Source organism: Labeo rohita, chromosome 17 (assembly GCF_022985175.1).
Source record: "Labeo rohita strain BAU-BD-2019 chromosome 17, IGBB_LRoh.1.0, whole genome shotgun sequence".
Lineage (NCBI taxonomy): Eukaryota > Metazoa > Chordata > Actinopteri > Cypriniformes > Cyprinidae > Labeo > Labeo rohita.
The window spans coordinates 34,972,008-34,995,834 of NC_066885.1; the positions used below are offsets into that span (position 1 = coordinate 34,972,008).

Consider the following 23,827-nt stretch of genomic DNA (forward strand, 5'->3'; position numbering starts at 1 on the left):
AAAGTTACTTTTAAAAGTAATGCACTACAATATTGAACTACTCCCTAAAAAGAGATGGGCTTGCTTGTTTCATTATAAAAAGTTCTACTTTGGCAAATGTAAAAGCCCTTTCACACCAGAACTAAAATGAAAAAGGCTTAGAATGAAGGGAATGTAAATTCAAACAGTTAAAAACAAACCTCAGCTGTGCTGCCATTCTGGATCGCATAAAGAATTGGACACAAAGAAAAGGTTTCTGTGCAATCACAAAAAAAAAAAAAAAGGTTATTTGTATTACTTCACATATTTATTTATTGCAGGTTTGCATCATTTTCTGAGTTTTTATTTCACTGTTTATATTCATTTTGAGGAATACCAAATCTGTTTTTGTGCAAGTGATATGAGTAAATGCATGTTGACATTTAGTTCAGAACACACAACACCTCTGCACTTACTCCTGATTTCTCTCAACATGGCAACACAAGAGCTGTCAGTCAACACATGGGAAAAAGCAACTGGCGTTACTTATTTGAAAGACTAACTATTATCTTGTAAATTAAAAAGTTTTGTGTTACTTTACTAGTTACTTGAAAAAAGTAATCTGATTACATAACTTGTGTTATGTGTAATGTGTTACCCACTGACTATAATGTATAACGTCATTATAATAATAGTCTAGCTTTACATTTCAAGTCGACACAACATTATTTTTTTCCTCGAAAAAGCTCTAAAACTGGTTGCCTCAAGTTTTTCCAAATTCAGATTTTTTTTCACAAATCAGGAGAAAGTGAGCGAGTTGGCAGAAGTCGTTTAGCGCTGAAGCGCAGTGGAACGCGTGGAGTGATTTTACTGTCACAGGTCTGTGGGTGCCGCTGGTATTGAGAAATAACTCTGTCAATGCACAGCACTCCGACTACCAGCATCATTCCAGCGTCACGGGACGCTCCATCATTTCCTCCGTCTGTCTGTCTGCCGGCCTTGACCGTCTCTGAGATGAGGGAATTCCCTAATTCCTGCCTGGAAATGGAGCAGACTGTGAGTGAAGCGCCCGACAGCTTCATAAGAGCCCGCAGGCCTGAGCATGGGTCATTCATAACGGCCCGGAGTGTGTTTGAACCGGGGCGAGCGTGACTTTCCAATGTTTTTGGCCATCCGTCAAACGCCGGCGTGGGATAGTCCTGTCGTTCGGGACGGAGCGAACAGAGCTGCCGTTCATTACCTCTCTCAACAGGTCCAGCCTCTCACAGCCGCTTTCATTTCCCGTCTCCGTACGGGGGGATCGACGGGCCACCGTGCAGTTAGAGCCGGCGGTGAATTTACATCGCTTCGTGCGGCACAAAACTGATTAAAACCACTTATTGTGGGCTTTCAAGAAAAATGGCCATCGGGCCGACATTCGTATCCTCGGCGGGCTAAATAAGTTCTCCGTGGCCTTTCTCTGGAAGCGCCGCTCTTATTCTTTTACGACGACATATTGTGTCAATTAGTCACCGAGGCCCTTCCCAGCCACATCCCATAAACTTGCCTTATTCAGTGTCTTCATCACAAGTCTTTGTTTAACATTTATGTTTATTGATACATGAAGATACATTTAAATAATTCAGGGCAAACATTAGCCGTGAGGTGGCTTATTAATAATTGATAGGCTGTGGAATGGGCCGCGGCACTCTGGGAATTGATGATATTATAGTAATGCAGGGCTGCAGCACGTGTAATGGATCTGCCCGCTTTAACTGATGATGGTTATTGTGGCTCAAAGATGCTCCGAAGGCGTTCTGGGGGGGTTTGACTTACGCTCGGCACATAGGAGCTGACACTGCAAATTGTGGCTTTAATAGCAGGGGTTCGTGCGCTCTACCCGGGGCCCTTAATGGACCGCGCCACGATTAGTGCGAGGAGAAGAAACGTGCGCGGCGTTATCAAAGGGAGATCCAGCAGCATCCTCTGAGTTCCTCTGTCACGCTTTCCTTCATCTCCTGCCTCTGATCTGCTTCTTCAGCGCTGAAATGTCGCGTCCGGTCAGTCCTGAAACGCACGTCACGTTTGTGTCATTCAGACGCACACACAAACACAAAGTCAACTGAGAGACGCAAACAGAAAAAACATTTGCAAATGTCTGGCAGCACAACTCTTCACAGCAGGTTTTTGTGTTTGAACAGTAAATTAAATGTAATAAAGCCTCCGAATCATCGCAGAGTTGTAAATCTGTACTTTGGTTCAGGGTTATTACAGTAAACTATAACTATAAAAATGTTATTTAACTTAAAGTACTAAAATAATTCAAAAGTACAAATAATAAAAAAACATAAAATAATAAAAAACATAAAATATAACAATAAAATTAAATATTATCAAAAAGTATATTAATGACAACATTAACACTGCTTTAACATGATCAGAATGATATAATTATCGAAATGATATAAGATATTTGCTAATTTCCATGAAACAGCGGTATTTAAGTGCAGTTTGTGTCTGTCCTGTTCAGCCCTGTTAAGCTGTGGCATTTCCACATAATGCTTTAGTGTTCAAGTGAGTGATATCATATTTCTTTTGGATTGTAAGTAATGTGGTAGGGTGTAATGATGTATATGAGCTGGCACTGATCTTAAACCTCATAAAAATCAACCTCAAAACCCTTTCGATATAACAGCAGTAACATTTTCAAATAAAATCCAGAAATGTTCTAGCACGATTGTCAGTGTTTTCTGAGGATGTTGATAACTGTATGGCTGCAGGTTGACCTGCGTTATTGCTCATATGTGGCGTGAGGAGGAAAACTCAAATGTGCTCATCTCTCTCCAGCACACACTCATTACGCTTGAACTTATTCAGCCTCACAGTGAGTCCGGTATGATCCGTTCCTCTCAGTGGATCATCACAGACGTCACTGCACAAAGCGTGACCCGCTGAGCGCGGATCACACGGGTCAAGCTTTCACTGCACTTAAACTCGCATTCACATCAAATGAAATCTCTCAGTTCATTTACATGCCAAACTAACAGCAACTTCTTGGCATTCAGATAAATGTTTTATGCAAAGCCCTCAGTGAACCGCAACTAATTACTTGACCATGCTGTCGGATGGGGTGTGGTGCATTCTGGGAAGCCTGCACTGTTACGTCTGTATACAGTAAAACTTACATCGTACAGTGTAGAGGGCATAAAATACTCGTTTGCTCAAACACACACAGAACAAAAACACATCTAGATCTGCTCACAGTGTCTAGATTTTCATTTACATTTGTGCATTTGGATGCATTTAATCAAAACAAGTTATACTACATTCAAAGTAAACATTATTTTAAACACTTCATGCTCAACATTGGAATCAAACCTATGATTTCGCTTTACACTTGCTTTACTGTTTGATCTACAGGAAGCAAACACAACACATAACCTTTCCAGAACTATACTGTCTTTAATTATCTGTATAATCTCTATGAAGTTCTGAATTGATTTAAACTGGACTAGATCTGAACCAGAACTACCACTTTAATGCTCCTACAGGACGGCTCTACAGAATCTTACTGCTTAATCTAGTAAAGCTGCAGGTTCGTGCTTGTCAAGCTACTCAGTGAATATGGTCTCTCATTAAAAGATACAGTAATTCACCTAAAACGTGCTCACTCTCAGATGAGTTTGTTTGTTCATCAGATTTGTAGAAATGGGTCATTCCGTCACTGTCTCACCAATGGATCCTCTGCAGTGAATGGGTGCCGTCAGAATGAGAGTCTAAACATCACTATAATCCACAGCTAACATTCTCAATTAACATTCTGTGAAGACAAAAGCTGGAACAAATCTATTATGAAGACATGTTTAACTAAAATACAAATCCATAGTCTATAATAATGATTTCTTCAGTGAAAAGTCCATCTGCTCTTGTCTCTCACACCAAAATCCAGCCACATATTTGTTTAGAGCTGTCTTGGTTTGTAAATGGTGCTTGATCTGTGCAGATTTCTCTCCTGATTCAGACCAGACCACTTTATCACTGGAGGAAGCGTTATATGGACTGGTGTGGATTACTTGTGGATTCCCTTACGGAAAAGAAGTTTATTCAAGTGTGCTATTAGTATACTTCTTTTAAACTAAAAATAGGAAAGTGTACATTCAGTATACTTATATACTTCTCAGAAATATACTTAAAATGACATTTTAGTATACTTGATTTATACTTAGAAAAAGTCTAAGTATATTTGAGAAATACTTGTTTTCATTGTTATCCGCTAGGGGCACTATTTCACATCTTCTGTACAGAATTTCCAAAACACAAGCGAAGAAGAAACCGCAACGCTTCCACATGTAATCTAACATATTCGTCAGACATAAAACAGCATCAAAACCATAGATATGTAAAACTGTTTAACGTTATGGAATAAAATGTCGACCCATGAAGACTACAAACTAAAAACATAGATGTACACTAGTACTCTGGTAGTTTACTTCTGTTATACTTAAAGAATACCTTAAAGTATACTTTTATATACTAGAAAGTGGCCCAAATTGGTCCCAAGGAGTATTGAAATGCTGAAGTACTTAAAAATATACTTGAACTTTACTTAAGTATACTTAATAAAATAAACTTGAAGTATATTTTATACTTCTTTTTGGTAAGGACTCTCATTCTGACGGCACCCATTCACTGCACTGCAGAGGATCCATTGCTGAGCAGCTGATGAAATGGCACATTTCTACAAATCTGATGAACAAACAAACTCATTCTAATCTTGGTAGGCCTGAGAGTGAGGCCATTTTCATCTAATGTCCATTTTTGGGTGAACTATTCCTTTAAGAACATAAGAAAAAACTACAATGCGTATGAAAGCTCCACTGAGATTTGTAGACTCAAGAACCTCCAAAGAGAGATGGATGATTTGCGGTGATCCACTGCTGGTGAGGTTTCACCGAGGTTAACTCACCGCACACTGTCACTAACTACCCTACACGCGTCCTGACCTGCTTCAAAACATCATGAGCGTGAGTGGCGGCTCTTTATAGCCCGCGCGTGGCCACGCGGCCTCCTTTAATGCGGCGACAGCATGTGTACAGTGACAGCGCTCATTTACTCACGGCTCCAGGGAATGTCTCGCTGTCAATAATTTAGGGCCGAGGTTCATTTGAACCTTTTCCCCTCAAACAAAACAGCCTTTGTTTCGGCCGTGTCCAACAACAGCACACGCTCACTGAATCGCCGGAGGCCTGAAGCACATAAAGCGCATTATTAGCCCAGACGCGCGCGGGGTCATTAGACTCGCGCGAGACGCCGCGCTCTTGATGTGGGCTTCACCTGTCACGCACGCCTGTGATGTCATCAAAACACACGTTCAGACATAACCAGACGTCAGGAGCTCAGAGGACAAAGCTGGAGATCCAGCCGACTAAAAAGATCAATAGACAAATGGACGTCTATCCATCATCCATCCTTCTGTCCATCTGTCTATCAGATGCTTGTATACTAAGCAGCTCAGAAATCCGTGTAAGAACGTGCTTTCTTTTTTTCTTCTCAGTAAACAGCTGGTTTGGTTAAGGGTTTATCGCTCAATCTAGTCTTCAAGGCTTCAGTTCTTTTAATGAGCGTGAGGCCGGTGTGGTTTAATTCACAAACAATAAACACCCTCCAAACAACAAATTCATTCATGCATATTGACGCACACTCCAGCTCTCTTTGTGCTCGTAAAATCTCGAACCAGAAGCTTTGAGATTTGTTCTTCTCAGTCGCTAATTACAACTAATAGCCTTTTCCCACAAATGACAGCAAGCCTTTCCAGTGCTATCAGGGCCTGTGAGCTAAAATGGCTTTTTATCCTTCAGTTTGTGAAGAGAGCAGAAAGAAGCTGGTGATGAAGGAGGACGCGAATGCCGTCTGCAACCCAGAACATCTGCGAGGCTCTGAGAGCCAACAAAACAAGCTCTGTTGCCACAATTTGGAGAAACTTTACAAGCTCTTTTCCAAGCGTGATGAGCGCTTGCCAGTTGAGAGCACTAATAGCTCGTGGATGAAGGGGAAAGACATGGCAGTCTCTTACCCAGAGATCTCAGAGTTACTGCAGAATGAAGCCAGACCTCGCAACTCTTCCACAGACGCTTTCAACCCAGTTACGGTTTCAACTCCATGGAAGTTTATGAACAATTGGCTGTTTTGCTCCGGGGACACAAAGAGAGTAAAAGGAAAAGCAGTGAGAAGAAGAGCACACGCTCCTGAGAGAAATGAAGCACACTCAGATTACATAAGAGAGAAGATTCAGCTGCTTGAACCAATGTTTAACAAGTCTTTCTTTTCTCTAAACCGATACTAAACAGTGCAAGCGTTCTCTGGCTCGCACTCAGTACAGCTGGAGTTGAGAAAAGCCACAGATATAAGAAACAGAATCAGAGGCGCAGACAGAGCTACACAAGAGTAATTGTGGACTACGGTCCGACGCGCCGTGTAAATTCATCCCCGGCGTTTGCATCGGCGCACAGACATCGAAATAATATGGAAATTCTGTCTGAATTAAGTGAATAAGCCCTTTTCATCTGGTGCCATAAGGCATGTAAAGCAATGACGTGGAATAATCTGTCATTGGTTTTTCGTGGCCGTCAGCACTAAAATATGAGGCTTTATTCCACTTGCCTTCAAATGCCTGTAAGACTGTTTAATGTGTTAAACGAACGCCCCGCAGGACTCGCGCTGATGATAATGGATCAGGAAAAACAAGCAATATTCAGCTCGCATAAACTGATTTGTTCTCCGAGGAGACGCATAGGGAAATTATATTTACAACTGAGATATCAATAAAACACACATCCCTCCGAGAGTGCAGAAAAACATCTGAGAAAGAGAGGGAAAGTCACGTTTCAGAAAATATTTCATTGATGACGTTTGTGCAGGACTACAATTATACCTTGTTTATGCACTTAATCAAAATCCATGTCTTGTTTTCTAGTAAAAAAAACATTGCTTTAATAATTTAGATAAACAATAAACCTCATATAGCTTTGTTGTATTTATGTTTAAAACTTCATTCAAATTATATTCTCTGAAAACAAGCTAGTGAAGACATCTAGTTTTGAAACAGAGTCTTATCATGTAAAGCATCATTGCTGAAGTTAAGATTTGGTCACCGTCTATTGTCTCGTCTCTCTGGCTTGTATCATATAGCTCATAAATCCTGCATTGAATCTAGTGATCAGATTACATTAAATGCTTTTTTAGCACAAGTCATATGTGATAAATTAAAGCCACGTGAGCGGCATGGAGTGAATTTCATTTTCTCTTGCTTCATTCGTGGTAATGCAACCTCTGTGAGCCCAACACACACACACACACACACACACACATGCAGTGCAAGCAGTCACATTAAAATGGAGCAGAGAGATTGAAAACGGGACGGGGCATCAGATAATGCGGTAGAGATATAATGAAAGTGTAAACAAAAAAACAGAAAAGAAACGACTGCTCGTGAAAACGCTCGAGCGTCTCTTTCACGGCAGATCAAATCACACGCGCACCTCGCAAACGTTATGAGTCGCTGACCAGATTATGCTTCAGAACTTCTGAACTGATCTGATTTCTTTCCCCTCACACAGATTCATACAGATTAAAAAAGACATCAGGAGTTTTACTCTCAGATTTTACCTGACTACATAAATATCTGCATAATGCTACCATCTGAGGCACATCTGTGAACATTCACTTTACTGTAACAGAAATACCAAAACTTGGAGGCGAGGATCTGATTAGCATTTTACTGTGGCACCAGACGCCATAAATAAGAAATGAGAAATCAATAGAAGTCATTATACAACTATGCAAGATGAAATATTAACAAGTTGTGAAACTGACCTGAGGATTTTTTTTGTTTTTTTCATGTCAAGTGGCCGAGCTTGTTGGGAACACACACACACACACACGAAGAGCACATCTGTAACACATCATGTGTTTATTTGTGTGTTTGTTGTTGGTTTGTGTGTTTGTTTGTTTATCCGGGTTCAGTCTGACACGTGCACATGAGTGCTGTAATATTGTCCTCTCCAGCTCCACGTTTCCTCCGCTGGTAGGACCGACGAGGATTTCACAAACAATTTACGGTAAATTGTAGGAAAATTGGCTGCAGATCCTGGAGCAGAAAAAAAATTGGGTTAAGATGATTTGGGTATTTATTCACTGAGACTCTCATGGCCGTTCCTCAGGGTTCTCCTCTTTCAAAATAACCCGTGGCTCTCCCCCCACCCCTCATTTGCCGTTTCAAATGTATTAATGGTCCGGAACTTTCCTGTATGATCTTGGACCTCTCCCTAATGAAAACGCTATGCGTCCGGGTCCCAGTACGGTAATCAGCCGGGGCCTCTGGAGCAGCGGCAGACGCGCGGTCCTGACCTCGAGCTGAGCACATGCGGCATCGCACTACAATCACTCATCCGCTGGCCTCGCAGATAAAGCCGTGAGCTCCAGCGGCACCTGTGACGCTCAGCGCCGCCGTTCGGTGATGATGAGGCTCCTAAACCGGGCTTTCTCAACTCTGAACTCCTGCAGAGTTTAACTTCTGCTCAAACGCTCCCGAACAAGCTGATCAAGGTCTTCGGGATCCCTAGACAGTTGCAAACAGGCGAGTTTGATCAGGGTTGTGCAAAATAACTTTTGTTACTTCAAATATCATATTGATATCATATTTAAATTTAGTACTGGAGAAACATATTATTATCGTATACTGATTTGTGCTTCTCAAAGTTAAAAATAATATATTTTTATTAAAGAATATCATATTTTTCATCCATGTTTTAACAAATGTTTCGTTGCAAAGGAATTGTTACATTTTCATTAGATTACTTTTTAAAGGAATGATTCAGTTGTTAAAGTTATATTAATTCCTTTGTGAGACATCATTCTTGATGATAAATCTGTATAAAATCATGAAACACAGAATTCAGGAAAAATCCGTAAAACAGAATTTAGTTTAATTGTGAACAAAATAGTTCTTTTTGCATTCATTCTGAAGGCCTGACAAACATGTGCAAAGCATTTCTTTCCCCATTAATGGTAAATACACAATCACAATAAATACTGATATGGTATGATATATTGGCATATCGCCCAGCCCTACTTGAAATAAAATATTTAAAAACAAAACAATGAAACTTTTCTCATTTTCATTTAGCTGATGTAATAAAATAATTAAAACTGACATGAAAAGTAAACTAATAAAAATGACAAAGAACACAACTAAATTATTAAAACTTTAACTCAAATTTAAATGAAAACAGAAAATCATTTAAAATATTAATACAACTGTAACGGTATCTCAGTGATGCTAAAAAAAACACTGTAACCCAGCATTTTCTGCCCAGCATTTGAATATTTTCTTGACAATTCTGACTGACCTTGATGGTGTTAAACACAGAAACTGACCATTTTCCAGAGGACCAAGCCTTCACCTCCCGTAGCACTCTTCAGATACAGCATGACTGCAGTATTGTGTTCTGTCTTGAGCTCAGAATTAAGGAGCAGATAGTGAAGTCAGCGTGAAACACATAAAAAGGCCTGTATTATTCAGAAGCGTGAGCCGACTGTTTACAGGGAACCGTCCCGCGCCGCCCTACAGCTTGATGGACTCTTTAATAGTGATTCACTGCTCATCTTCAGAGATAAAAATGGATTTCTAAAAGATATTTAATAACAACATAAAGCACTTACCAGCTACAAAAGCCTCAGGGTGGGCTTCTGGGCTGTGTTTGGTGAACAAAACTGAATTACTGTAAAACTTTTACAGGCATTCATGTAATTCCAGTTCTGCATTTCACTGTGGAATATAAATGTGAACCAAAAAATGGGATGAGTTCTTATTAGCATCATAACCAAGCGTAAAAGTGACTGTAAGACAGATCTTTTTGTCCCCTCCACCTTATTAGATCTCCCAAAAGATCTCATGAAACTATTAAAGCTTATGTCTGGAGTAACTGATGAAGGCTCACTTGGTTGTCTCTGTTCAGTCTACAAACCTGGCACGAAATCCGTAATGTTAAACATCATGTAGCCATTTGCACCTTTGTAGGGAAGATGAGGCTGTAATCCAGAGGTCTTATTGATTACCAGCTTCATATATCTTTAATGAGGGCATTAAATACTTGTTTAGGAAGCACAAGTCTGGGCTTAAGTGGTGTTTGTTGCAACAGCTCATAACGGTGGAAACCCAGGCTAAAACCTCCCTATGGTGAATCAACTCAATTCCAGGGAAGCTATTAGTGGAATGATGTCATGGCGTCCTGCATCATCCAAGGGCAAACCGCAAGACATGCATTATGAGCGGCTGGAAAAAAGGAGAAAAGTGTATGATAAAGGACAGCCAGAGACCTCAGCGGTACAGTTGTAATTCATAATCTGTTAAAAAGAGGAAACGCTACAAAGATGTGGACGGGATGACGCAGCATGAAGCTGGAAGGTGGTGTTGTGTGGATTAAAGTCATAATGCACAGCAGTGTATCGATTGTCTTAAAATCTCACTGTTGAGTTATCATCACATCATTAGCATCTGCTCCACGAGGGCTTTCGGATGGGATGTGGCAAATGGACCTGGTATTGATCCGGAACGCCGGGGGCGAACGGCAGATGGAGAGAGGGGCAACAGGCAGGTCTGCTGGGTCTCCTTTGGCCCCTGCTCCGAAAGTGACGTCTCATTCAGCTCCAGCTGAGAAACTCCTGGGAGACACGAAGCTCAATTCTGGAAATTCAGCTTTGCAGTTTCAGTTGAAAAAATGTTAGTGTTAATGGTGTTTGTCATGTCAAGAAGCATGGCAGCATGCTAAAAAACAAGAAAAAAAAACAAAACAGAGCACTCTAACAACCACCTAAAAACTTGCAACAACCACCAAGAACACCCTATGACAGACTCTGCAAAGCATTCCCCAGGACAATCAGATCACCACAGAAACCATCTAGTAATGCCCTGAAAACACACAAAAAACCCTAGCAATAGGCTTAACCACTACCACCTAAACAACTACTCAGAACATCCTAGCAATCACCTACAAACGCCCCAACAACAACCCAAATTTAACTTTTGTAATATTACAACTTACTGGCATTGCGCATAGTGATGCCCTGACAACCAGCCACAACAATAAAGCAGTTCCCCAGGAACAACTAGAATCAGTCTAGAATGCCCTGCCAACCACCAAGAACACCCTCCCACAGGCATGTCAATGTGAATACCTTAGCAACATACAAACACACTCCCGGAAACAACCAGAACACTCAAGCAACCACTTGTAATGTCCTAAAAACACAAAGAAAAAAACAACTGCTGAAAAACAACCACCTACAGCACCCTAGGAACCATCTAGGAACCCCCAACAACCACCCACCTTTTACCTTGGCAATGTCCAAAACATCCAAAATCTTAAGCAACAAACAATGTCCTGGCACCACTCACAACACCTTAGCAATGCCCCAGGAACCAAACAGAACACCCTATCATCAAATGGTGTCCAAGAAAAAAAAAAAAAAAAAAAAAAAACTAGCACCCTACCAATGTCCTAAAAACATACAAAACCCTAGTAACCACCCACAACACTTAAAAAAAACACCTAGAAGATGCTAGCAACAATTTAGGAACACCCCAACAACCATCCAAATCATCAAAACTCTTTGGCAACCTGTATAGCAATGTCCTAGCAACCACGCACAACACTCTAGCAAAGCTCCCGAAAACAACCAGAACACCCTAGCAACCATCTTGTAATGTCCTAAAAACAAAAACATAAGCAACCATTCGGAACATGGGTCCCATAAATCAACTACAAATCCTAGCAACCACAAACAACACTTAAAAAACACACCTAGGAAAACCCACCAACCACCAAAATTTTGACTTGGCATCATCCAGCATGTCCAAAATCTTCAGCAACAAACAGAGTGATGCCCTGGCAACCACTCACAACACCTTAGCAATGCCTCAGGAACCAAACAGAACACCCTAACATCCATTAAATAGTGTCCAACAAAGAACACGCTAGCAACAATCTAGAAAAACCCTAGCAACAACACAAAACACTTAAACAACCACCTAGAACACGCTAGCAACAACTTACGAACCCAAATCATCCAACCTCTTTGGCAACCCCAAAGACACCCCACAACACCTTAGCAATGTCCCAGGAACCAACCAAAATACCCTAGCAACTAGGGCTGGGCAATAATTAAGTATAATTTTCCTCAATAAAACGATATGAAGAGTTCAATAAATGTTCTATATAATTTTTATGTTCCAAAAGGGGAACGAAACAGTGCGACTCATTTGAATCACGCCACACGGACCGTTTATCCGCTTGGACCAAAGTCTGCATGCGCACTGCTTCCGTTATGAGCACAGCTGCTGAGCGCCTACATTTGAAATAACGAACTTGAGCACACAAAAGACGCCATATGTGTCATTGGCTCCATCACGCGAGCACTAAACAGCGCTGTGAGATCCAGTGTGAAACAGAATTCAGCGATGAACACAAATGACTCTGTGATTCAAACTAGTTTAAAGCTGTGTGCAACGAGACAGAGTCAGAAGGCTTTTCAGTCTACACATCGCCATCATTTACCATGGATTTACTGTAGTAACACTCACTGCACCATGGTATTGTGGCAGCAATGTGGGATATTTACATTGAATTTTATTACAGGACTAATGGTATATAATTATAGTACGTGTGTATTTGTGCTTAAGCTATAGCATGTGTGCATGCGTTTTTCATGCCTATAAAACCATGTAGTTATATTTTTACCATGGTATTGAGGTACCATTATGTGTGGTTTTAACTGTTTATCACGATTTAAAATGTGTGCTTGCTAGTATAGTAGACCAATGCTTTAATTAAAAAAAAAAAAAAAAATAAAATAAAATAAAATGAAAACTGGGTCAGAATAAATGTAACCATATAAAATGTTACTGATTGATAATGAACAAAAATTTACCTCTGCATTCTCAAGCTAATATCAAATGGGCATTTCTAAGAGACAAAAAAGTGATATTATTATTAATATCATTATCATTATCAGACAACTCAAACCTGTTTCTTGATTTGAAACAATATAACTCATTAGAACATGCAGAAGTACATTTTTCTATTTAGAGATTTATTTTGTTAAGGAAAATGAATGGTCTGGTTTCACTTTGGAGCAAAAATCTTTAAACTTGAAAGAAATAAAGATTTGACATTTACTGTGATAATTATAGACAATGACTGATATGAAAAAAAATATTGTGATACTTTTTTGCCCATATCGCCCATCCCTACTAGCAATTATCAAGTACTGTAAAAAACAAACAAACAAACAAACAAAAAAAAGAACACCCTAGCAACCATTTAGAATATTGTATTAATCACCCATAACACCTTAGCAACTACCATAAACATCCTAGCAACCACCTACCAATGTCTTTGGAACCACCCCAGAAACCATCTAATAAAACCTTAACTGTAATTCCTAAAACACCCTAGCAACCACTCAGAACACCACAGCAAATTTCTAAATAAATAAAACAAATTATAATCCAGAACACTGTAGCAGACAAATTACCCTAGTGAGCACCAAACTACCCTAGAAGCTGCAATACTATCAGAACACCTTGGCAACATGTATAACATTAAACTGTAAATCACCCACAATACCTTAGCAATGCCCTAGAAACCACCCAAAACACCCTAGCAACCTTTAGTTACATTTAACAGCAACTACAACGCATGGTAATGACCATCCACACAGCAATGCCCTGTTGACCACCAAAAGTATTAACAGTGTAGTTGTGAAATGATTCAGAGAGAGTTGATTGGTTGATGCAGGTCATGTGTGGATGTGTCCTCACAACACCCACCACACACCAAGAGCTATCTGTGCCATTAAAACAGCAGATAGGGACACGATACTTCCTGTCAGGAAAGGGATATCCTGAGGCGCAGCCATATAGACCTTAAGTGCTGACAAAGAGTATCTAGTGTTTTTCCCACAATGCCTTTTGAATGCGCTGGTGGACAAACACAGAGTTCAGACTGGTCATCCTAGGCTCGATACACGAGTCCATGTTTAACGTCCATTGTTATAACATTAGGACGCTGCTCTGACGCATCGACGCGGCCCAAAATAAGGACAGATTTCCTTTGAGATCATCTCGTCCAGCAGCCAGAGTTTCTTTCTTTCCGCGCACCCGTTTGTTTTGTAACGCCTGATTACCTGAGAATGTTCTCAAATATACGTATTGTTTCCGCACCATGAACGATGTCATAAATATTTGCTGTGCTCTAAATATTTTCGCAGGCAATCAAAATCCTTTCAGCGCTGCACATCCATGTGAACAAAGACCAACACAAATAAATGTCTCGAGCATGCTGGCGGAGGAAAACACGTCAACGCGTCGCTCGTCGAAGAGTTCCCGTCTGTCAGGTAAAGCTGACTGGCGGCTAAGATTAGCGAGGATTTGGTTGAAGTAGCTCAACTTTGACACAGAACTGTGAAATAGTTTCATGCAACATTCCGTGCGAGGTGTCTGTCAACCCCTCTTGGCTCTGACAGATGATTATCAAAGCACCGGTCTAAGGTGCAAATCTGGCAGCAAACAAACCCTTGTTTTGGCATCATATGCCAAAGCGAGGATTACTCACTCGAGATCTGTCTTATGGCCAAATCAACCTAATTCAAAGCCCTCAGATGTTTGAAGAATGCCACAGCTGAGCCCAACCGTAGTAAGCGATTTCACAAACAATTTCACCGTTAGCTGTTTGAGTCCTTCCTCTCGTGACACGGTCCTGGGAGAAGTCCTTGAGCGCGAGCCACGCCGAAGACTCCAGCTGCAGAGGATGTGCCCTCGAACCGACCGCCGCGACCCCGGCCGCCTCGCTTCTGACTTTCTGCTCATTTGAGCCACTGCAGGTGGATCCTCAATCTCGTGTGTCATGTGATGCTTCGAGCCGATACCAGACGCTCTTTATTTTTAAAAGAAGTGAATGGCACTGGATCGGGAGGTGATGTGAAACTCACGTAAACCAGGAAACACATTTTTCAATACAATGCATTTCGGGAAGCACGTTTCTCAAATATCTGCATTATTAGTTAACCTCAGACTGCAGGTCACATGCATTTCACAAAATGTTCAAGGCAGAGGAAAAGATTTAGGAAGGGTGTCATTCAGCCTACAGGAAAGAAAAATCACAAACAAGACCTCTTAATTCGATAAACATGGAGATCATACAGATACTTTTGGCTTATTTTCCACGGACCAGTTGCATAAACTCAGTCACAACGTCAAGACTGTGTCTTAAGAACTAGTCTGACCAACTGGCATTAAGTCTTAATACACAGTTTCCTAGATAAAGAAAGAAAAATTCCTAAGCTGCAACTATATTTAATTGTGTGTCAAGTTTATTGAATGTTATGCTGTAATGGCCAAATGCAGCATATATTTTCAAAAAATGTGAAAAGTTAAACTGGAATGTATCATGTTCTGCAGTAGAGAGCGTCATAACTGACTTGTGAGCTCAGTTCGCATTACACTCTGGGACCCCTAAAACAAACAAACATGTTGGCCAGAGGCCTTGAGAGCTGTCGTTTCTCACCTGCACAGCAGGCCATCAGATGCTAATATGAGGAGGCCTTCACATACAGTAAGTAATAACCCCCTGTTTAGTCGACTAGTAAAAATGAGTAGTCGTGAACATCTCATTGATCAAATCATCTGAGCTGCCTTCCACTTGGTCTATACTTTCACCGTATGTCTCCCAAGCTATGGAAGAGGATGTTCTGAGCAACAGACACTTCCCTCTGGGAGGCTGCAGTGCTGCTAAAGAAAGATGAAGATGTGGAAGAAGAAGGCCGTGTAGAATCTTATCTTATGTTAAACAATCCCATACCAGAGTGCTGTGGTTAATCTCAGGTTGAGTTGGAGAAGTGGATGGATGACACTGGACGGTCACAGTGCAACAGAAGGAGACTCTGGATATCAGGTGACCCAGTGCACAGAACAGGTTTGGTTCTGGCTTTATTTCTGCAATATACCTGACCTGAGAACATGAAATATGACACTGAGATGCCTCGGTAGAGAAATGACACATTCATGTACTGTATCTGTATAGGGGAGCGTATAAGAATCAGATGACCCGCTGGCTAAAAATAAAACAGCAATGGTGCAAAAGAGGCAAATTATGAGAGTCATTACAGACGGCAGGAAACAGAATTTCATACTGATCCTCATAAGTTTTTCCGCTCGGGTTGAGAGGAAGTGTATGTGTTCTGCCACAGGAAGTGAGGTCGCCCCTGCTCTTTCACACCCCACTGGGCAAAGAGCGGATACTGGGGTGTCAGCGCTGATGCGTGCTCAAGCGTGGCCTCTCGCATGAGGGCAAATGGGAAAAGATGAATGGCCACCTCATAAAACGCTGTTATTGTTGATAAGGGGATGAGGATAACAAGGCGAGAGCTGCTGATGCTCATCTACGGAGTCAGCAGAGGTAAAACTACAGCGAGGAAAGTTATCAAGCGAAAGCTGGCTCTACTTGATGTGGGACGAAGTGACACAGGTACGAGCTCGTAGAGTCAGAAACTCTACAAAGGCCTGAGGTTCAATGAAGACCGCAATGGAGGCGCGACGCTAACGGGATCCGGCTCGGAATTTCCCTCAGGGTGCTGGGATAAAGTTGTGCCGTTTGAGCCACAAGAGAAGCCCTGACAAGCACTGGCATCCACTTTGACATCCCCTCATCTGTCCCATGATGCCATGGGGGTCTTCGGAGGGCTTGAGAGGAGGACACAATTAGGAATGAAATCACCCGGTGGCCTAGCAGCCTGATGAATATGCATGCTGCTAAAACTGAACGGGGCATATTCATCAAAAAACTGACAGCGGCACTTTGACTTCTCAGGACTGTCTACCTGTCATCGGCACTGACGTTTGGGGAACGAAAACCGCAGAGATCGAACAGACGTGCTGTTTGAGAGACACGGGAGCCTCGGGCTTCTGATTAATAACATGCTCCATGCACATTTGAAGGGTTCAACACTTGAATATTTACTGTGGAGAGAATCAAGTCGAGCCACATACTTCCTGACACGGTAATTTCGATAAGACATCGGCAAAAAGCAATCTTGACTGTTCAGATGTAGTCTTAACAACTACAATCTGATACTGCTGCAACTGGCAGTGCATTATTGACAGAGAGCTGATGATAGACTACAGGTTCTGGTAAAGGGGCAAAGCAAGCTCATTTATTTTAGAAATAAGCAAGAAAATGATTCCTAAAGCATTTAGGATTCTGTCTCCAGACATTTCTGAGATGATCCAATCAATCTCAATCACTGAAGATGCTCAAGAATTCTCTTTCTCCATTGCTCTTCGCTTTGCTGTGCTCTCCACCACTACCGTCACTCCTCCCAAAGTCAGGATGCTCTTCGAGCTGATTGGGGTTAATTCCGTGGACAATGACTGAACCACTGGCCTTCTGTTCCACATTATGTTCCTTAGCGAGGATGCGAAGCATTGCCTCATAATAATATTTACCAGATACACACGTGACCCAACATATGGTAACGCTCTCTCCGCCTGGTGGCATCATTAACATCACCATCCTCGCAAATCATTCCTCAGTTTTTCCTTCTCACAACACATAATCTTTAAAACGCTGTTGCACAATTTGTTGCCTTCCTCGTGTTGAACTTTCAGGCTTGTGTGGAAATGGATCTCCTGTGGTGTGGGTTAATGGGAGGTCATATGAAGGTGTTGACTGGTTAAGGATGACCCGAGACGCCCGGATACGTGTCTGATCACGTGATGTCCAGCCACGGCATGAACGCAGGTGCTTTGACTGACCTTTCAGTCGTAGCACAAAGTTGCTGGAAAAGCAAAGAAGGAAATATTCTCCCTTGACTGCATGCAGCTGGGATACACGGATGCTCTGGATATTGTGTCAACACGAATACAGGGTTTATCTGGAAGCCTTTGGAAGCGAACACAAGACAATACTGAGAGACAAACAAACACTGTACAACTTCACACTACTACATTTGCAGTTCCTGAAGGAAATAGCAGTGCATGCAAAGCAGCAGTGGAATAATGATAAAGCTTTGGGTTTTAGTCTTTGGTTCCATGTAGAAAAAAAACAATTGCAAAATCTCAAAAAAATCTTCTTTTCTGAAGAACTGAACAAGTTAAGTTTTGCTTCAAACAATACAATATATATATAAGGGGGGGAGTGGAGTGAAGGTACTGGATGAAAATTGTGAAAAGACAAAAGAACAAACCCTAAGCAAAATGCAAAATGATTAAGATGTTTTCATGACATTTCAGTGCATATTCTTACTAGCAAGCAAGACATAATGCACAGATTAAAACGGCACCAAAGTTTCTTGTCATAACGTGAAACGCTCACTTTCCATTCTAAGTCACACATAACGGCGGCCTCAGACGGCTCATAAAATGTAAGCTAGGAAACCCAAGCAAGCCCGCTGTGCCGTGACAGACAAAAGCCCTCTGTGCTCCTCTAATATGCCCGTCTCTCCCGTGGCACCAGCCCAAGTGCGGCCCCATGTCCACTCAGCCCCCCAGTGCTCCAGGAGAGCCCGTGTTTGGCTAAGCCCGTCTCCACTCATCAAAGTGAGCGGAAACGTCGGATTGATGACCTCATGCGCAGTTTGATGGATTTATCTTCCCAGAGCACTTCCACCGCTGCAGCCCCTGCCGCACAGCACATGCGAGGGAGTGCAGGATTCCTCTCTGACACGTTTGAGCGATCAGAATATCTGCTCCAAAAATGCCCAAGCTCTCTGTGGTCTTACATGAGTTCATCGCCTATACATGCATCTCGTTTGGCCTGAGCCTTGTGCCCATATTTCATGCGCTCAGTGTATTTGCCAAACGCTAAGCTTGTGAGTTGTTCAGGGAAAATATTCCTCCAGAGTAAATAAACCAGGCGAAGTTGAGGGCAAATATTTTGGAAGGGGGTCTGGATCCGGGCCAGACATGTGGGAATGCACCGTGCGCAGGCCCGTACAGTTCCTCGCATGCTGTGTAATGTGTCTGAGCGATTTGAGAAGTTGAGCTCACCTGCGCCTGAGGCTGCGGCTGTCACTCCTTTATGCCCGCTGGACGGGGTGTTGAATGAAGCCGTCCGGGTATGAAGCTCCGCTAGCGCTCATCTGTCTTGTTTAGAAATACACATCCATCAATAATGTGCCGCAGGAGTCATTAGCACTGGAGGGTCCCGGAGACATGTAAAGCCAGGGATGTTGATAATGGGGTGAAAGGGGGAGTTCAGTGTTTGGTGAGTAAAAGAGCCTTGAGAGGGTTCAAGGGGCAAATCAGAGGAGGAAAACGACCTGAGTACACATTTTGAGTACTAGGCATACTGTCCGAACTATGGGAGCTGTTGTTCCCTACAATGGTTTCTTTGTTCACTGAGTTCTGCCTGAAGCATTCACAAGAAACACAGTTGCTGTTTGGAGGCAATCAGTAAAGCATTGCCCTTTGAGTTTACACCACAATAATACTTTTCCAAAAATAATGTGCATTCATTTTCATTTTATTTATTCACTGACAAATACAACTGTAAACCCGTAGTCACTGCAAGCCAGGGATGCAACAGGATGTGACAAAACTACCCTTACATCCAGAGGGAAATGAAAGGTTGCTCAAGCCCAGACCTGACGTTTTTGTGGCGCTGTACCATTGATGCCCATCTTTAAAAAAGTTAATGTATGTATTAATAAAATAAAATATATAAAATAATCTGCTCTGCAAACCATTTATGATGTATTTATTTGTAAATGAATGTAAAATGAATCAGAAAACATTTAGTGTTTGTAGTTCACATGCTTAATTCATTGTCATCTGGAATCTATCTTCCAGTAAGGCTAATGGTTTGACCTCGAGATTAGCTTTTGAAGAAAAACTGTTTTTTGAAAAAACAATACATTTATCTATTATATGAGATATCAATATCAATGTACTTAACAAAGAAATTTCTGAAGGGCTTTTGAAGTTTTTGGGTGTCTTTGCTTGAGGTATCCTGAGACGTGGGGCTAACTCAACATTGCCAAATGTGATTGGTATGCAATAAAAAAAAAAATGTCAGGGAATGAACAAATCACTGGATTGGTTAAAATAATGACTAGCATAAAATATGTATTTTTTTCTTTTTTTAATTTGACTTAATGTGGGCTTAAAGGGTACACTTACCCCAACACTGCATCTACATGTCAACTAGCAGTCATTAGAGTATTAGCAGTCTGTCTGTTTAATATCTGCTAACACTTTATTTTGATACATACACATTCTACTGACTATATAAGTAACTTTGCAAGTAAATGTCAACTTATTCTACTAACCCTAACCTAAAAGTCTACTCTACTACTAACCTAATACTCTAATGACAGTTAGTAGATTAGTTGCTTTTAGTTAGTAGAATGTCTAAAGTAGACTCTTGAATTAAAGTGTATCCATTTTAACTGCAGTGTGATATTTAATATTACATTTAAAGTTAATATATTTCAAATGTACTAAACTGCAACCTCACCATTTGAAATGTAACAGATTACAGATATATTTCAATACATGACATGCAGGTTTTAATAGAAATGACAATAAAGTATATTTTAGTTTATCATAAATGCTTTTCAGTACATCCAGCAGTACTTTAACCATATTTCAAAGACAACAGAAGTAATTATGAAATTAGATATAGAGATGGTTAATCCTACTTACAGTAAGTGGGTCATAAAAAGCACTCTAAAGTTCAGCTAATTGCGTTTAAATTAATTTAAACTATAATACAATTTGGTTTAATTGTAAACAATATGCAATTAAGTGTCTGAGAACATTACATTCAGTTCACACTTTTTAAAAGTACGCTAAAGTGTATTTCTTTTACAAGTGCAAGCACAATGAATCTAGTAAAATGTGATTATTTCCCATCACGTTGGCAGTGATTTAAAGAGCAACCAGGGCAGCATCAGTACAGATCCTGCTCCGTTACGTTAACCGGACCGTCCGTTCTGAGCATGCTCAGTGTCTGCTGCATTCAGACGATCGGTCCTGAATGAAAGTATAGGAGACCCGTGGGGAGGCCCCGATCTCTTCCACTGTCTCCTGATTAAAAACTACACACAACGTGAGGACGAGCTGAACAGCTTGGCTTTGTCTCTAATATAAATGATACCCATGTGACACTGCATAGGTATAAAATAATCCTCTTTTAGAGCACCTGACTTCCACATGAACACGCTGCAGGTAATGACTAAACTGGTATGCATGGTTAAATATAACTCATTAATTCTGTTGGGAGGAAAATAGTGACTAGCTCTGCAGAATAATTTGAAATAGTGTGTGCGCTACGATACACATGGCGGGTTATGAATGACAGCGCAAGACAGCTCTGCCTCTCATTACCTTCAGCCGTCTCTGACACACTCACACACACACATTGAGCTAACACTCAAATGCTCTTTTCAAACCCAGCACAGCCAAATGAATGGCAAACACCTCACAGACACCTGACCAAACCTTAAGCAGGTTTGACTTCACACACTGTGAGAGTTGTGTTCACTGTGGCCTTGCTGGAAGATCTGATTAATCTAACATATCAGTGCAGCACATCTCATTTGACATTCTATTTTCCTATAGGAGTTTTTAAAAAAAGTCTTTGTTACATCATCATAAATCATGAACCAAACCAACCAGCTACGAGGAGAGTCACAACACTGATCTGAAGAAAAAATCAGACAAAAACACAAAAGTCCAAGAGTGTGAACTTATAATGGCTGTAATGAGGCAAAGAACTACAATCTCATGAAAAGTGCAAATGACATAATATAAAAACTATGGTCAAATGTACAATTACTCATTTAAAGTTTTTAACTGTATCTACAGAATATAAAATATATTTGAAGTTTGTTGCAAAATATGTACATATATATATATATATATATATATATATATATATATATATATATATATATATATGTATGTATGTATGTATATATATATATATATATATGTATATATGAGTCAATGATATATGATCTATTTTGAATTTATTTTACCAGATTTCACTGCCAAACAAAGTAAAATAAATACTCGCCATAGGCAACATATTAATTCTCACCCTGCAGTCAAGCACAAACTCAAGATGTAATTTTCTACTAAACGAAAGCTGTTCATGCTGTCATCTCAGAACCTGAGCCAGCAATCTCCCACTACTCTAAACTGACCATTCACAAAGACCTGGCCCCCCTTAGTTACTGTTGCTATGTCCGACAAACCATGGCACTTTTATACCACACATTATGTTCTCACACAGTGAAAAATACATCACGAAGCAAAAAGGACACTGACAACGCACCGACATACAAGTCAGAAATGGTTACTTTTGGTATAAAACAAAGTGTCAGAGTTCAAATTTGGGCTTTTTTAAAGAAATTTAAACAACAAATTCTGTTTTGATCTCTTTAATGTGTCCTGACAGGTCGCTGTAGCACCTCAGTTCAAGCCGCACGTGAAACGTTCATCTCTTCATCTTTACTAGTTATAGCATGAAATAAACATGAATGAACATCAGAAGGTATCTTGTTTCAACTGTGAAAAGATGTCAATACACAATCCACTCTCCGGTCTGGTTTGTTTGTCGGCCAAACGCATATTTGGTCAGATCACCTGTTAATCAAACTCCTGGTGAATGGTCGAATTGAGCAGCCAAGATTGGGCAAAGTTAAAAAAAAAAAAACTGTGGCTAAAGAAATGCCTGCAGTTAAAGGAGAAGTCCACTTCCAGAACAACAATTTACAGATAATTTACTCACCCCCCTTGTGAAACGATCGGTCATTTCTTTCAGAAAATAAAAAATTATATACTTTAAGCACAAAAGTTGGTGTAGCACAGACTCTGGGATGCGTGTCCACGATGCTACGTACTGTTAAATCAGGTCGAAAGGTCACGCGGCACGTAGGCGGAACTACAGACCCAGTGTTTACAAAGCGAACGCGCAAAGACTAAGAAAGTGCAAGTAAGTCAAACGCTGTTTACAAACAAAAAGGTACAACGATGTCGGACGATTCTGAAGTTGTAGAAGAAAACAAGATGGAGTTTTTCTCATACTCTACCTTTTTGAGCCGGAGTACACAGAGCCTTATTATAAAAAAATATTTTTAAAACTTAAAAAAAATGACAGATCGTTTCACTAGATAAGACGCTTCTTCCTCGGCTGGGATCGTGTAGAGCCCTCTGAAGCTGCATTTAAACTACATTTTGGAAGTTCAAAATTAGGGGCACCAATGAAGCCCATTATATGGAGAAAAATCCTGAAATGTTTTCCTCAAAAACCATAATTTCTTCACGACTGAAGACAGAAATACATGAACATCTTGGATGACAAGAGGGTAAGTAAATTATTTGTAAACTGTTGTTCTGGAAGTGGACTTTAATGCCATGTGCTGCACTTTTCATATATGTCTCTTTAAATAGATTTTTAATGATATAAGGTCTTTGTGTCATTTGGTGCAACTACTCATCATGTGATGCAACCAGTAATAGCAATAATTGTAATAAATTAAAAATAAAATATCTAATTTCTGTGGATGAAATATGAATCACTGATACAGTATGCTTAAGTGAATGGTATTTTTAAAACATTTTTTTTTCAATTTTATGGAATTTACAGAAAAAATAAGTCTGAAGTAGAAAACTCTGAAATTATACAACAAAAATATGACATCATTATTTACAAAAACTCAAAAGAAATGCAAATACTTTGTTTTTAAACACTTTAATTACTGAGAACATCTAAAAAAATGTTAAGCATGTTAAAGAAATTAATTCATTTTAATATAAATCATAGTCGCA

At 40.5% G+C, this 23,827-nt stretch overlaps 1 long non-coding RNA gene across 2 annotated transcripts in view; it reads right to left on the reverse strand.

The window, feature by feature from the left end:
- Positions 1-316: 316 nt before the first annotated feature.
- Positions 317-23,827, reverse strand: part of LOC127179848 (uncharacterized) — a 53,004-nt gene continuing 29,493 nt past the window's right edge. The window contains exon 3 of one of the 2 annotated variants that reach the window (XR_007829563.1): positions 317-2,004. This is a non-coding gene — a long non-coding RNA (uncharacterized LOC127179848). Of the gene's footprint in view, positions 2,005-8,263; positions 8,555-23,827 lie in introns of those variants that run through there. The other variant, XR_007829564.1, reaches the window with a different exon arrangement.